This window comes from Phoca vitulina, unplaced genomic scaffold (genome assembly GCF_004348235.1).
Source record: "Phoca vitulina isolate PV1807 unplaced genomic scaffold, GSC_HSeal_1.0 scaffold3, whole genome shotgun sequence".
Classification (NCBI taxonomy): Eukaryota; Metazoa; Chordata; class Mammalia; order Carnivora; family Phocidae; genus Phoca; species Phoca vitulina.
Window position 1 is genome coordinate 80,484,672 of NW_022589706.1, and position 16,641 is coordinate 80,501,312.

The following is a 16,641-nucleotide window of genomic DNA, read 5'->3' on the forward strand; positions in this document are numbered from 1 at the left end:
CTAAATTCACTTTATTTTTCAAGAGGTGCAGAGAAGGCTGTCCCATGTGAGAGTTTTCTCTTTATCGGATTAGTAATGTCAAACTCCACAATCATAAAGTATTGATCTCTCCAAATCAGACATCTCTGTCACCGTGTCTCACAAGCATGAACATCTGCTCCATCTTTCACAATGAAACTCTTCCCCACAATCAGACACACTACTGTCTTTGAGATCACAAGCTTAATTATACTGTTCTTAAACCTTCATGATTGAGCACACATGCAGCAATACCACTCACTCCCTGTCTTTAATCTTGTCTTTCCATGTCTCTAAATATAATTTAAATATAAAATTTTTTAAAAATTCAAATCATCATCCAGCCTTGTAATTTTTCTTCTACTCTGTACTAATTCTATCTTTCTTGACCATGACTAATAGTTCTTACCAACTTAAGAAATATCTACCTTTCTGAAAATTCAGAGACTGAATCCTACTTTACTTCTCTTTTTTGATAACATTGTAAGTTACCTACTCCATTATGCAGAAAAGAGTGGCATGTGGTGCTTTGTCATATTCTTTTGCTTTCTAAATAAAATGTTTATCCATAACTTTTATTATTAATGACTTTTGTCTGTCCTTTCCATGGCCAACATAGATTGTTTATAGCAAATTTGGGGGCAGCAATAGGCATTTCCTCTGTCAGAGGATGCCTTCCCTATAAAACAAAATACTACAAATGAAAAGGAGTCATAATTCACCTGAGTATTGTAGGCAAAATGTGTTGGAGAGTCCTCCGACATGGGCATGTCATATTCTATGAGGCCATTCTGCAGCCTGAAGAATGAAACTTTTTTTTTTTTCCCCTTAGACTACAACATATTTGAATCCAATCCCTTTCTTGAAACTGAGGTATGAGATGATGTTCAGGGATGGGGTCAGGAATGGTGTATGAAGGGCATCTGGAATGGGGAGAAATTTGGGGATATGAGAAATGGTGTGAGTCTCAGCAAAGAAGGGAGGAATGGGATAAACTCTGGAATGGTACAAAATAAGGAGTGCCTTTGTACATATTGGTAACAATAAGCTGTATTTATATTTTCACATTGCTGTTTGAGACTGTGTCAAAAACAAACAAACAAAAAAGCAAAACAAAGGTGTTTAACAACACCCTTAGCAGCTGCCCATCAGATGCAAGTAGGCTTTCACCCAGTTGCGACAATCAAAATAAGCCTCCGGGCACAGCTTAATGTCCCCTGTCTGGAAGGCAAAGCTTCTCCCATTTGAGAACCATCATTTAAAACAATCTTAAAATGTCTCCCTTTACTCTTGATATCACAAGCATCCCTAACATTACCTGATATATGGTTTTCAGTGCAAAGGCAATGAGTTTAAGCGCTCCATACTCATGACCCATGGCCCATGAGTAATGGTTGAGTAGTGTTTAGTTAGCCACACGATCAGAAAAGGATGTTGGTGACCCATCCCATCATAGATTTATAAAGGTCTAGTCACAGCTCTGTTCTCCACAATGGAATCTAGAGAGAAAGCAAGGAAAGTAGACCAAGTATCTCCACATCATACTTTTGGAACACTCTTGTTACAGGCCCATGATTTTCTGCCTACAGAACATGTCTTTTTACATTTAACACTTCATTGACAAAAATCCCAAGAATGGTTGATGTTGGAACCCGGAAGGGGAAAGCCAGTCTTTTGAGACATTCTCATAAAGCCTACCAGTTTCTCTCACAGAACAACAAAGTAGTCTTGTCTTTGGATGAAAATAATATTATTTCCATTTTAGCAAATTCAAAGGTCCATGATGAGTTTCTCCTTATTTTGAAATCCCCACCATGAGCCCATTCATATTTCTACAAATTTTAATAATATGGCCTTTGTTTAAAAGGTCCAAACAGAATTATATAGAGACAGCAAAACCTATATAATAGAATTTTATTAGAATTTTATAGACAGTAGACTTGTTTTTAAATTTGAAAGGTACATTACCATCTAGTTATAGAAACAATTATTATACATTTTACATAATTTTACATTTCTAAGGATATTCTGGCCTTTCTTTTTCTGATCTCATAAACTTTTCTAAATTTCTTAGGAAATGAAAGATTCTAAAAATCATAAAAGTTCCTGTTATTTCCTAAACAGCATGCAGAGCTGTTGCATAATCTTAGAAAAAGATAGACAGGACAGACCTTACAAATATATTTTAAAGCTCTGAAATGTAGACAAGAATATGTAAATTGAAAGTAAATTTATTTTAGTGAACTGGCAAGAAGGGAAAAAATATAGGGCCATATGTTACCATCAGTTTTGCTATGCATATTTGGGGGGAAAGAAGTTTCTTAAGCCAGGCATTTTCAGTCCATAAAATGCCTTCCCATAGGTAACTACATGCTGGCAAAAGCAGTAGGCAAGTGTTGAAAGTTAGAAATGAGGACAGTGCTTTTACTGGTGGCTGAGCAGAACAGGGAACTTGGTCTAAGAGAAATGGAGAGGAGGGGATGGTAATTTGACTTAAGTGAAAATGTTATCAGTGAGTAAGGAAACTCTCAGCTGGAAGCAGCTCTTTGTTTCACCTTCTTTCCTCCTGTTGGTCTCCCTACTCACAGAGGAACAATTTTGAAAATAACCTACAACATAAAGAATGTGTATTTCAGCTCACCTATCTGTTCTAGGCACTAAGTGCTTTCTTCTTTCATGGTTTGCTTGGGTAAAAGTATCACAGGAGGTCAGTTTGAGTTCCAGCCGTGGGCACAATAAATTATGTGGATTTCAATATAAATAATATGGTACATGAAGGCAAGGCTTTATCTGTTTTGATTGTGATCTGTAGTGTTGTAACAAAGCCTGGCTTAAAATAAGTTACCAATAATTTTTAAATGGATGAATAAATATCGCAAACAATAATTATTTTGCACATGCCACCAAGAGATCATATGTTTAAGTTAATGATTCTTCTTCTTTGTGTGTGTGTGTGGGGGGGGATGTTTGGACTTTGCACATTTCCACAAAAGACTAAAGATTGCACCATAATGACATGATTTTGTATGTGTGTACTCCTTCAGCATTTATAAAGCATTTCCCCATGGCTTGTAATAAATGAATTCAGAAGACAGAATTCCACCTATTTCAGAAGACAGAATTCTATTTTCTGAGGCCATAGGCAGACAAGTGACTGAATCTCTAAACTTCTATTTCTTAATCTATGAAGTGACAATAACACAGCTCTCACAGGATCCCTATGAGGATTAAATGGGCTGATGTGCACAAAATTGCTTGGCAGAATGCGAAGTACTGGATAAATATAAGTAGCGTTACCGAAGTTATTCTCAGAGAACAAAGAACATGGGTGAGAGTAAAGATCGTTCCCATATTAGCAATGATATGACCTCCTGGACTCCAAGAGGTTGAAAGTTTCAAGGCATCAGATGCAGCTAACCAAGAGTAGTTAGTTCCTGGCCTCTTTGTAGCCCTGCTTTACTGTGAGAATTGCCGGAATTCTTGAGCCTTTTTCTACCTCAGTATCATCATCTGTGTAATGGGGCCCTCATAAAGTTCCCTGAAGTTCCTTTCTGCTCTAATGTTTTCTGGCTCCATGACAGAAACAGATTAATGAGCAGATCCAAAATGTAAGATCAGACTGGAGGAAAGTGTTAGAAAAAAGAAGGGAGCATCATTGGTCACTTCTTACGCCCAAATTATAGCCTCTCAGCCCAGCTCTCACTGCAGTCCTCACTGCAACAACCAGTTTCCCTCAGCTGTAATCTCACCACACACGATGGATGCTTCAGGAGACCCAGCAGGCTCTCACACATGTGCAGACTGTGACTGCAAGGAAGTTAAAGCCCCATGAAGAAAACATTCATCACTGGAGGACAAGATCTAATGGACAAAACTCCCCTCTTTTATCCTTCAAGTAGATATTTCTGAGGTGATCCTACAGGGCTTCTCCAAGTGTCCTGGGGGGATTAAATCTCATTTCCCGTTATTGGTGATCAACTTACAATGGGATCTTTACTGGCTTTCCCTCTTCCCTGTCTCATGCTTCCTAACCTACCACTCCTATGCCTTGGGATCACTTCCCAAAATATACTGTTTAAAAACCAGCGCCTGTCTCAAACTTCATTTTGTTGGTGGATCACAAACTAAGAAACAAGTAGCCTCGGAAAGCAGGCCCTCAGTATGGGACTTTGGAATTGGATTATTCAACAAGTGCACTGAGATAAAGACCCCGTCATTGTAATCGCAGGTGAGGTCCTGATAAGTCCCAGCATGCTGCACTACCACAATTAGCACCAGAGTTTAGTTGGGAAGCTACATAAGTCATAAGGATCCCAGAAACCATTTAGAGAGGGTCTTGTCTCCTGCAATCTACAGGGCAGACTTTAATAAAATTTAAGCCTTAGATTTAATTGTAAGGACAGAATTACAAAATGCATGGGTTAAATAACTTTTATATTCTAACATCAAGACTGGATAGGAAAATCAATGGCATTCCAAGGCCTGAGATGCGGACATTTTATACCAAGTGGTTAGACTGTAAAGCTTCATGAGAAAATCTATTGACCAAAGCATTCATATTTCAGGATGTAACATTCTAGTGAAGAAACCTAGAACTGCTGCTAGGATGGCATGTTGAAACTTGGTCTATAATAAATAATGTAGAGATGTAGGAACTGCCTTAGCCAAGGTTTGAAGAATGAGTCATAACCTCAGAAAAAAGAAATATTAGGATAATTTTTTTAATGTGAGACCAGAGAATTTATGCTGTGAGCCTGCCACATCAATAAAATTCTAGGGGTCAAAAGGTCTGGAGCAAGCCAAGATATTCCAAACTCTAAGCTAACCCCAGAAGGTTTTTTTTTTTTTTTTATGTTATATTAATCACCATACAATACATCATTAGTTTTTGATGTGGAGATCCACGATTCATTGTTTTCTTGTAACACCCAGTGCTCCATGCAGTACATGCCCTCCTTAATACCCAACATCGGGCTAACCCATACCCCCACCCCCCTCCCCTCTAAAACCCTCAGTTTGTTTCTCAGAGTCCATAGTCTCTCCTGGTTCATCTCTCCCTCCGATTTCCCCCCCTTCATTTTTCCCTTCCTTCTCCTAATGTCCTCCATGCTATTCCTTATATTCTACAAATAAATGAAACCATATGATAATTGACTTTCTCTGCTTGACTTATTTCACTTAGCATAATCTCCTCCAGTCCCATCCATGTTGATGTAAAATTTGGGTATTCATCCTTTCTGATGGCTGAGTACTATTCCATTGTATATATGGACCACATCTTCTTTATCCATTCATCTGTTGAAGGACATCTCGGCTCTTTCCACAGTTTGGCTATTGCAGACATTGCTGCTATGAACATTGGGGTGCATATGGCCCTTCTTTTCACTACATCTGTGTCTTTCGGGTAAATACCCAGGAGTGCAATTGCTGGGTCATAGGGTAGCTCTATTTTTAATATTTTGAGGAACATCCACACTGTTTTCTAAAGTGGCTGTACCAACTTGCATTCCCACCAACAGTGTAAGAGGGTTCCCCTTTCTCCACAGCCTCTCCAACATTTGTTGTTTCTTGCCCTGTCAATTTTTGTCATTCTACCTGGTGTAAGGTGGTATCTCAATGTGCTTTTAATTTGAATTTCCCTGATGGCTAATGATGATGAACATTTTTCATGTGTCTGTTAGCCATTTGTATGTCTTCTTCAGAGAAGAGTCTGCTCATGTCTTCTGCCCATTTTTTGACTTGATTATTTGTTTTTTTGGGTGTTGAGTTTGAGAAGTTCTTCATAGATCTTAGATACCAGCCCTTTATCTGTAGTGTCATTTGCAAATATCTTCTCCCATTCTGTGGGTCGCCTCCTTGTTTTGTTGACTGTTTCCTTTGCTGTGCAGAAGCTTTTTATCTTGATGAAGTCCCAGAAGCTCATTTTTGCTTTCGTTTCACTAGCTTTTAGAGATGTATCTTGAAAGAAGTTGCTGTGGCCAATGTCAAAGAGGTTATTGCCTATGTTCTCCTCTAGGATTTTGATGGATTCCTGTCTCACATTGAGGTCTTTCATCCATTTTGAGTTTATCTTTGTGTATGGTGTTAGAGAATGGTCGAGTTTCATTCTTCTGCACGTGGCTGTCCAATTTTCCCAGCACCATTTATTGAAGAGACTGTCTTTTTTCCATTGCATATTTTTTCGTTTTGTCGAAGATTATTTGACCATAGAGTTGAGGGTCCATATCTGGGCTCTCTATTCTGTTCCATTGGTCTATGTGTCTGTTTTTGTGCCAGTACCATGCTGTCTTGGTGATCACTTCTTTGTAATATAGCTTGAAATTGGGTAATGTGATGACCCCAGCTTTGTTTTTCTTTTTCAACATTTCCTTGGTGATTCAGGGTCTTTTCTGATTCCATACAAATTTTAGGATTGTTTGTTCCAGCACTTTGAAAAATGTCATTGGAATTTTGATCGGGATGGCATTGAAGGTATAGATTGCTCTGGGTAGCACAGACATTTTAACAATGTTTATTTTTCCAATCCATGAGCATGGAATGTTTTTCCATCTTTTTGTGTCTTCTTCAATTTCTTTCATGAGTGTTTTGTAGATCCTAGAGTATAGATCCTTTACCTCTTTGGTTAGGTTTATTCTGAGGTATCCTTTGGTTTTTGGTGCTATTGTAAATGGAATCATTTCTCTAATTTCTCTTTCTACAGTTGCATTGTTATTGTATAAGAAAGCAACTGATTTCTGTGCATTGATTTTGTATCCTGCTACATTATTGAATTGCTGTATGAGTTCTAGTAATTTGGGAGTGGAGACTTTTGGGTTTTCCACATAAAGTATCATGTCCCTGCAAGAAATTTTAAGGGGGGTTCTATAAAAGGAGAAAGACCCCAAGAGTGTTATACAACAGAAATTTACAGGGACAATCTATAAAAACAAGGTCTTCACAGGCAACATGATGACAATAAATTCATATCTTTCAATAATCACTCTCAACATGAACAGCTTAAATGCTCCCATAAAATGGCACAGGGTTGCAGATCGGATAAAAAGACAGGACCCATCCATATGCTGTCTACCAGAGACTCATTTTTAACCTAAACATACATCCAGACTGGAAGTGAAGGGATGGAGAGCCATCTTCCATGCCAACGGACCTCAAAAGAAAGCTGGGGTAGCAATTCTTATATCAGACAAATTAGATTTTAAACTAAAGACTGTAGTCAGAGACACAGAAGGACACTATATCATTCTTAAAGGGTCTGTCCAACAAGAAGATCTAACAATTGTAAATATCTATGCTCCTGACATGGGAGCAGCCATCTACATAAGCCAACTGTTAACCAAAATAAAGAGTCATATTGATAGCAATATGTTAATTGTAGGAGACCTCAATACTCCACTCTCAGCAATAGACAAATCATCTAAGCAGAAAATCAACAAAGAAACAAGAGCTTTGAATGACACACTGGACCAGATGGACCTCATAGATATATACAGAACATTCCACCCTAAAACAACAGAATACTCATTCTTCTCGTATGCACATGGAACTTTCTCCAGAATAGACCACATGCTGGGTCACAAATCAGGTCTCAACCAATACGAAAACATTGAGATTATTCCCTGCATATCCTCAGACCATACTGCTTTAAAACTGGAACTCAATCACAAGAAAAAATTTGGAATAAATTCAAACACTTGGAAGCTAAAGACCACTCTGCTCAAGAATGTTTGGGTCAACCAGGAAATCAAAGAAGAACTTAAACAATTCATGGAAACCAATGAGAACAAAAACACAATGGTCCAAAACCTATGGGATACTGCCAAGCCTGTCCTAAGGGGGAAATACATAGCCATCCAAGCCTCACTCAAAAAAATAGAAAAATCCAGAATTCACCAACTAACTCTACACCTTAAAGAACTAGAGAAAATGCAACAAACAATGCCTAAGCCATGCATTAGAAGAGAAATAATTAAGATTAGAGCAGAGATCAATGAATTAGAAACCAGAAACACAGTAGATCAGGTCAACGAAACTAGAAGCTGGTCCTTTGAAAGAATCAATAAGATCAATAAACCACTGGCCAGACTTATCCAAAAGAAGAGAGAAAGGACCCAAATTAATAAAATTATGAATGAAAGGGGGAGAGATCACAACTAACACCAAGGAAATAGAAACAATTATTAGAAATTATTATCACCAACTATATGCCAATAAACTGAGCAATCTGGATGAAATGGATGCCTTCCTGGAAACGTATAAGCTGCCAAGACTGAAACAGGAAGAAATTGACAACCTGAATAGACCAATAACCAGTAATGAGATTGAAGCAGTGATCAAAAACCTCCCAAAAAACAAGAGTCCGGGGCCTGATGGATTCCCTGGGGAATTCTACCAAACTTTCAAAGAAGAAATAATACCTATTCTCCTGAAGCTGTTTCAAAAAATAGAAACAGAAGGAAAGCTTCCAGACTCTTTCTATGAGTCCAGCATTACCTTGATCCCCAAACCAGGCAAAGACCCCATCAAAAAGGAGAATTTCAGACCGATATCCCTGATGAATATGGATTCCAAAATCCTCAACAAAATCCAAGCTAATAGGATCCAACAGGACATTAAAAGGATCATCCACCATGACCAAGTGGGATTTATCCCCGGGATGCAAGGTGGTTCAACATTCGCAAATCAATCAATGTGATAGAACACATTAATAAGAGGAGAGAGAAGAACCATATGGTCCTCTCAATTGATGCAGAAAAAGCATTTGACAAAATACAGCATCCTTTCCTGATTAAAACTCTTCAGAGTATAGGGATAGAGGAAACATTCCTCAAGTTCATAAAATCCACCTATGAAAAACCCACAGCGAATATCATCCTCAATGGGAAAAAGCCGAGAGCCTTTCCCTTAAGATCAGGAACATGTCAAGGATGCCCACTCTCACCACTATTGTTCAACATAGTACTAGAAGTCCTGGCAACAGCAATCAGACAACAAAAAGAAATAAAAAGTATTCAAATTGGCAAAGAAGAAGTCAAACCCTCTCTTTTCGCAGTTAAAAGACAAGATGCCGGACCTTATATGCTCACTACTGATAGAAGTATAGCATGTAGTAGGCCTATTTAGATTTTAGAAACAGTGTACGCTGCACTTGGGACCACTTCTCAAACCCATTTATTTGATGACACAGAAAGTTGCCAGTTTTGAGTGGATTTCAGAGCAAGAGATGCTATTATAGCAGTTCCTAACTCCAGTGCAAGCTTCCCTAACCAATGGGCCATAGAACACAATGGATTCAATGGATCTGGAAGTGTCTGTGCTGGGTTCTGATGCTGAGGGGAATGTCTGGTAAATTCCAGTGGGAGAGTCTTAATGTAGAGAACTATTATCCATTTGAGAAGCAGTTCCTGGCTCACTACTAAGCCTTAGTAGAGAAAGAATACCCTGACCACGGGACATAAAGAACATGCCACCAAAGCTGAACATTACCCCAGCCATTGAGCTATAAGTTTGGGTAAATGAGACAGTGATCCATTATACGATGGATTGTAGCAAGCAGGTCCAGAGGAAATTCTATGAACATGTGACCCAAAATCTCATCTCTCCTACCTTCGTTGCACCAATGCTTTCCCTCAAATAACACCAAGGGCCTCATGAGGGTGTTGCCAATAGTATAATTCAAATGGCAGAGGAGAAAAAAATGTGGACTCAGTTCACCCATGGATTATTTTTGTATGTTGCTCCCAGTCAAATATAGACTACCAATGCACTACAGCCCCACTGGAGGTGATCCCGAGACAGTGGTGAAGGAAGATCCCCGATTTCTGCTCTGATGTTCCGTGACAGGGCAGTTACATTGGAGCACTTGTAGCAGCATCCAGAATGGAGGGCTCTATTTAAGAAGCATTTGCAAAGAAGGTATACTGGACTTCTCTTGCGCTTCTTCCTTGGCTTATCTTGTATGATAGCCTCTACTGCAGTAACCAGAAACACAGGATGAATCCTGACAGCACTTTGTCTCAGCTACTCCAAATATCACTAGTTTTATGCTCTGGGGCGTCAGTGACTCCACAGTGGTGTGGGACACTTTGGGGAACTGCCAGCCACTCAGAAGTGAGCAGCCTGGAAATGAAAGGGAGATAATGTCCCATTAACAAGCCCTTTGTTAACTTCTTCAGAACCTTAAAAAAGAGAAGACAACCCCAGATTAGCCAATTATCAACTCAAGTCCTGCTATGCAGGGCAGAAGGCTTTCAAGGTAGTGTTTACCCACTAGGTATTAATGCAAGCACAGCTTGGAAGTACGAGAATGTTACTGCCCCAGGAAATCACTTCCCAAAACAAACTACCACCAACCAAGCTCTTGTTGCAGATTCTTTTCCTGCTGGGAAAGCTAGGTTAGAAGAGAGGTAAGAATGGGAACTGTTAATTCCTTACCTGGAGACCTGGCTCTGATATATGATTATTCAGGAATGTATAGATGTAACACAGAAATTATATTAAACCCAAAGATCATCCCCTCTTGCTGATATCTTGCACTTTAGCCAAGAGGTTTTGCTTTGTCTGCTTTGCAGCGATGAAGGAAAGGGGAAATTCCTCAGGTATTTCTTGACGGTTTCTCTGTTGATTCAGGAATCCCCATCTTTACATACCACCTTGGTATTTCCTATATTGGGTTTGAAGAGAGAGTGAATAGCTGGGGATAGTTAGCCACCTTATCAGAACATAATTTACAAATCAAAAATAGAACTCAACCATGTAATACCTATATGATCTTAAGAAACCTATCTTAATGTGCTCATCTGGAAAATAAAGGGCTGTTGTAAAGATTACATGATATATCCGGAGTTGTGTCTGATACACAGCCGTACTCCATAAATATTAGCTGTTATTATTTACATGAATTCAAGTTATATAACACATGTATTCGTTTGCTCTATAATGGGCAAAAAGGTATTTCCTGGTGACCGGGCATTACAAGGATCTACTTCAAAATGGAGTACTTAACACCACGAGTGGAAACCCTTGCAGAACAGGGGAGTCCCAGAATAATGGAATTATATCAAATGCTTAAGACTTGCTTCAAAAGGGTACAAGTTCCCTACCAACTTCTCCATGTGAGAGGCAATAAAGTTGCACATCCTGTAGGCCCTAGAAGAAGCAAGGAGGCAATCAAGACCAACAAATGCCTTCAAATCTTTAGAATTATATTGTAGAATCAGAAATGTGGGCTTTGGAAGCAACAAGTTGCTTTTTTTTTACTTTCGTATTTTCTGAAGTTTTTTTTTTTTTTCTTCTCCTTTATCACTTGAAGATTTTTCTGCCTTATTACCCTTTGAAAAAACGTGTCACCGTTTGAGCTGAAGTGTAAACAAGACAGCAATGTATCCCCAAGAGCCAGGTTTGAGGTAGGCAGCTAATTGGGGTGAAGCACCCCCAAGAGGAAGGTCAGTTTTAGGATATACAGTTAGTGGATGTGGTCCAGCTAAATGTCTTGTGTAAGGCCACACAGAGACCTTCCAGAGAGATCTTAAGCCTTGGAGATTTCTGTGAGGGTTCACATGAAAGAGGCCAACCTCTTTTTTGTTGTTTTGTTTTCAATTTTATTTTTGAAATAATAATTGTATATATGCAAGGTCTCATGATGTTTTAAAATAAACATAGTGAAAGGATAACTACAAGCCAATTAATACATCTTCCTCTCACATAGTTACCATGTTTGTGCATGATAAGAGTACCTGAAATCTGCCCTCTTAGCGAATTTCCAGTATTCAATGTAGTATTATGAACTCTAGCATCACGCTGCACATTAGATCTCTTATAGGACTTATTCACCCTACATAACTGCAACTTTGTACCCCATTGGCCAATGTCACCCCATTTCCCCCACTTTCTCCCTACTCCGTAACCTCTGTTCTACTCTCTGCCTCTATGTATTCAACTTTTTTAGATTCCACATATAAGGAAGATTGTGCAGCTTTATTTTCTCTGTGTCTGGCTTATTTCATTTACTCTCCTGTCCTCCAGCTTCATTTGCTATTGCAAACAGCAGTCTTAAAGGAGGCCAACCTTTAAAAACAGCATCAGAATCAGGCATCTATTGTAACCAGCAAGGACAAAGAGGAGTCAACACTTCCAAAATACACCCAGAAATGTGACGACTCTGTGGCTACTCTATATTATCCTAAAATGGCACAGCATTTTATGTAAGGATCATCTCTAATACTTACCTTTTCATTCATTTTGGCATAGCTACCAACGTTAGTGTCAGCCAATGTCAGTGATGTCAACAAACAAGAACAAGTTAAAACTTAAATCCATCTTAGATTATCCTCCACAAACCTCACCAGTTTGTTCATGCAGCTGCTTGCTCTACATTTCTTCTTCAACCTCACAGGAAGCTCCTGACTCAGGATCCCTTTATTTCTTCCTTATGGACACCCTCATATCTTAACCCCCTTTCCTATTAAGCTTACACCTCTTAATCCATCACTTAAATCCTTCTATTGTTAAAGTCTCTTTCTCCCTTTTCCTTCCGAGAGAGTAACAACAAAACCCTGAGCTCAAACGAATGCAACTATCCACCCTTTCCAGTTCTGCAACAGGACGACTGAGTGCCGCCTGCGTCGCTCTATTCTGCAAGCTGCTGCTCTTACAAACCTCTGCTCAGTCCTCAACGCTGCCCGGCCACCATGTACATCAGGGGTTCACAACCCTGGAGAACACATTAGAATCCTGCCGTGCCCTTTAAAAATCCTGGTAAGTGGGCCTTCTCCCAGACCAATCAAATCAGATCTGCTGATGGCATCCAGGCATCAGTCATCTTCAAAGCTCTCCCGAATGATTCTAATGCACAGCCAAGGTTTAGGGCAGCATTCTCAGCCTTGGTAATAGATAAAAATCATCTGAGAAGTTACTCAAAGTACTGATTCTGGGTTCCGCCCTCTCATGTTCTGATTTTATTTGCCCTGAGGTACAGGCTGGGAGTTTTGACAACTCTCCAGGTGATTCCAATGTGCAGACGAGGGTAAGACCCGCAGGTTAGAACCACTGTTCCTCAGGCCTTCAACCTTCCCCTCCCAACTCACAGCAGATGATGACCTTACCTCTTCCTTCAGAGAAAATAGAATCAGAAGAAAAAAAAAAAAAAAGAAAAGAAAAGAAAGAAAGAAAACAAACCTCTCTTACAGTTCCTTTCTGCCTCCAAATTTATAAACAGACTTCCTCTCATCTATAGTTAATGTCTGTACTTTTTCTTCTATTTTCCGAGATTTCGCTGCATCAGTTCCTCCCATCCTTTACCCCTGTCTGCTTCCCTTTGTTACTCAACGTCTCCACTCACTCATTCCAAAGGAAATATTTCCTCCTCCCCACATCTGCTCCCAAGTACCATCCTATCTCTACCACCTGTTCCGAAGCAAACATCTTCTACCTCTCCTTGGTTTTTATAACTTTATACGCTTCAGGTTTTCCCCTTAGCTCCATGCATGTTCTTCCAGCTTCAGTTGCAAGCTCTGCTTCCTCTGTTCATTTAAAAGCTAGTGTCCCTCAGGCTTCTGCCACTGGCACCCTCTGCTCCTCATGTCACCTGTTCATTGTCTCCTATAGCTTCCATTGCATATTATATGCTAATCGCTCCTTCATGGGTATTAAACTCAATCCACAAAGGCAAATACCTAAGAATTATAACTCATTTTAATTTCTGTCTCAGAGAGGTTATTCTGGAGACTGATAGAAGAAAATTGTAGCCCTTCTAGTGGTCCCTGCAAGTAAGGTTGCAGCTCTGGAGTTGTAGGCAGTGCAAAGGCTTTGGGGTTGGGATGGGGAGATAAGTAGCACATCTGATACCACTGGACCTCAAAGATTTCTAAAAAGATATTCCCCAGCCTAGCCTATGTTGTATGTTCAGGGTCAATAGCTTTTCTACTATTTCTGTATTAGACTTAGGACACAAGGAATCTATTGTCCCTTCACTTGCAGGGTATAAATTTCTCCTAGATTCAATCAATCGTTCTCTCTCTTTCTCCTCCCCCTCCCCTGCCCTACCTGTTCCTCTGCTAACTTCAATTCCAGTTCTCATCCGGTTGACTTCTCTTATTTCTCTTTCTCTAGGAAAGCCTTCCTGACAACCCACCAAGTTTCTCTGCAAATTAAATCAATATATTGTAGTGGACAATGATGCAATTAGGGAAATGGTCCCTGAAAATAAACTTTGACTCTAAATTTAATAAAACTACACATCAAATTAGCTGTAATATGTGGAAAGAACTTATCATGGTAATAAACACATAGAAAGCATTTAATAAGTGATAGCTATTCATTTTTTATTATTTAAAAATTCATTCAATACCATATTAGAAATGATTGAAACAAATATTAAAATGTGAATACCAAGTAATGTGTTGGGTTTTTTTTAGTATAGTTGCCATACAATGTTATATTAATTTCAGGTGTACAACATAGCAATTCAACAATTCTATACATTATACTGTGCTCACCATAAGTATAGTCCCTATCTGTCACCATACATTATTACAATATTATTAACTATGTACCCTATGCTGTACCTTTCATTTCTGTGACTTATTTTATAACTGGAAGTTTATACCTTTTAATCCCCATCACCTATTTCACCCATCCCCCAACTCCCTTTACTCTAGGAACCACCAGTTTGTTCTTCATGTTTCTGGGTCTGTTTCTTGGTTTGTTTGTTCATTTGTTTTGTTTTTTAGATTCCACATATAAGTGAAATTGTATGGTATTTGTCCTTCTCTATTCTACTTATTTAATTTAGCATAATACCCTCTAGACCCATCCATGTTGTTGCAAATGACAAGATCTCATTCTCTTGTGCAGCTGAGTAATATTCCACACCTTCTTTACTCATTCATCTACTGATGGACATTTAGGTTGCTTCCATATCTTGGCTACTGTAAATAATACTGCAATAACCATCAGGGTACATACCTTTTTGAATCAGTGTTTTCATTTTCTTTGGGTAAATACCCAGAAGTGGACTTACTGGACCATATGGTAGTTCAATTTTTAATTTTTGGAGGAATCTCCATACCGTGTTACACAGTGGTTGCACCGATATACATTCCCACCAACAGTACATGAGGGGTCCTTTTTCCCTATACCCTCGCCAATATTTGTCATTTCTTATCTTTTTTGATTTTAGTCATTCTGACAGGTGTAAGGTAGCATCTCATTGTGGTTTTGATTTGCGTTGATGATTTAGTGATGTTGAGCATCTTTTCATGCATCTGTTAGCCATCTGTATGTCTTCTTTGGAAAAATATCTCTTCAGGTCCTCTGCGCATTTTCCAATTGGATTATTCATTTTTGTGTTTGGTATTGAGTTGGGTATTGTATTTTAATGATTGGCATAAGGATGTCATACCCCACAGTTCAGACGGACCAAGAAAAATTCAGACAAGAGAACCATTCAACTTTGATCAGTATTTTATGATGGAAAGAACATTAGTAAGAGAGCCAGGTGATTTTGTGTGACTCTATGTGAAGCATTTAGAAACTCTGAACTTGCTTTGTTCATGAGTAAAATGGGAAACCAGCCTTATTTATTTCAAAGATCTTTTCCAATTCTAAAATAGTTGATGCTACAAAAGATAATTTCAAATAATGGTCATCCAGCTTAAGACAGTGTTACTAATTGCTCAAATCTTTGCCATGGGCCTTCAGAGATTGCATTCCTCTCCCTTCCACACAGGAATCCACAATTCTAAATGTTTTCAAGAACAAATGCATGCATTTCTAAGCAATATATTGTTTGCTTTCATGTGTTCTGAACTTTCTAAAATTATATCATGTTCTGTGCAATTTCTGAATTGGGTTTTTACTTATGCTTATGAGATTTCTACATTTGGATGTATGCTAATGATGGGGTTTTAATATCTATATTCATGAATAAGATAGCTCTATATTTTTCTCTACTATTCTTTGGGTACTAGAGTTTATACTATTTATATATATATATATACTTATATAAATATTATACAATATGTATTATATGTTACATATAACATAGCTGTAATTTTATATATGGTTATATAAAATGAGACAGTGTTTGCCATTTCACATTTTCTAGAAGAATTTTTATTTATTTGGAATGATCATATCCTTAAATGTTTGGCAGAACTCACCTAAAAATTAGTTGGACTTTGTGTTTTTTGTTTGTTTGTTTTAACTAAGTTTTAACTTAGTTTGGTTTTAACTAATTTTAACTAAGTTTTCATATATATTATCACTTACATTGTTCATCTTATTTTATCATTTTAACTGCTCACTGCAACTATAATTATGTTCCTTTTTTTAAACAAAAGATTTATTTATTTATTTATTTATTTATTTATTTATTTATTTGAGACACAGAGAGAGAGAGAATGAGAGTGAGCAGTGGGGAGGAGCAGAGGGAGAAGGAGAGAGCATCCTCAAGTAGTCTCCCCACTGAGCAGGGAGCCTGACTTGGGGCTTGATCCCAGGACCCCAAAATCATGACCTGAGTCAAAATCAAGAGTCAGATGCCTAGCCCGCTGAGCCACCCAGGCACCCCAGTTATGTTCCTTTTTATGCTTAATATTTTATACCTTTTTTTCTTGATCCATTTTG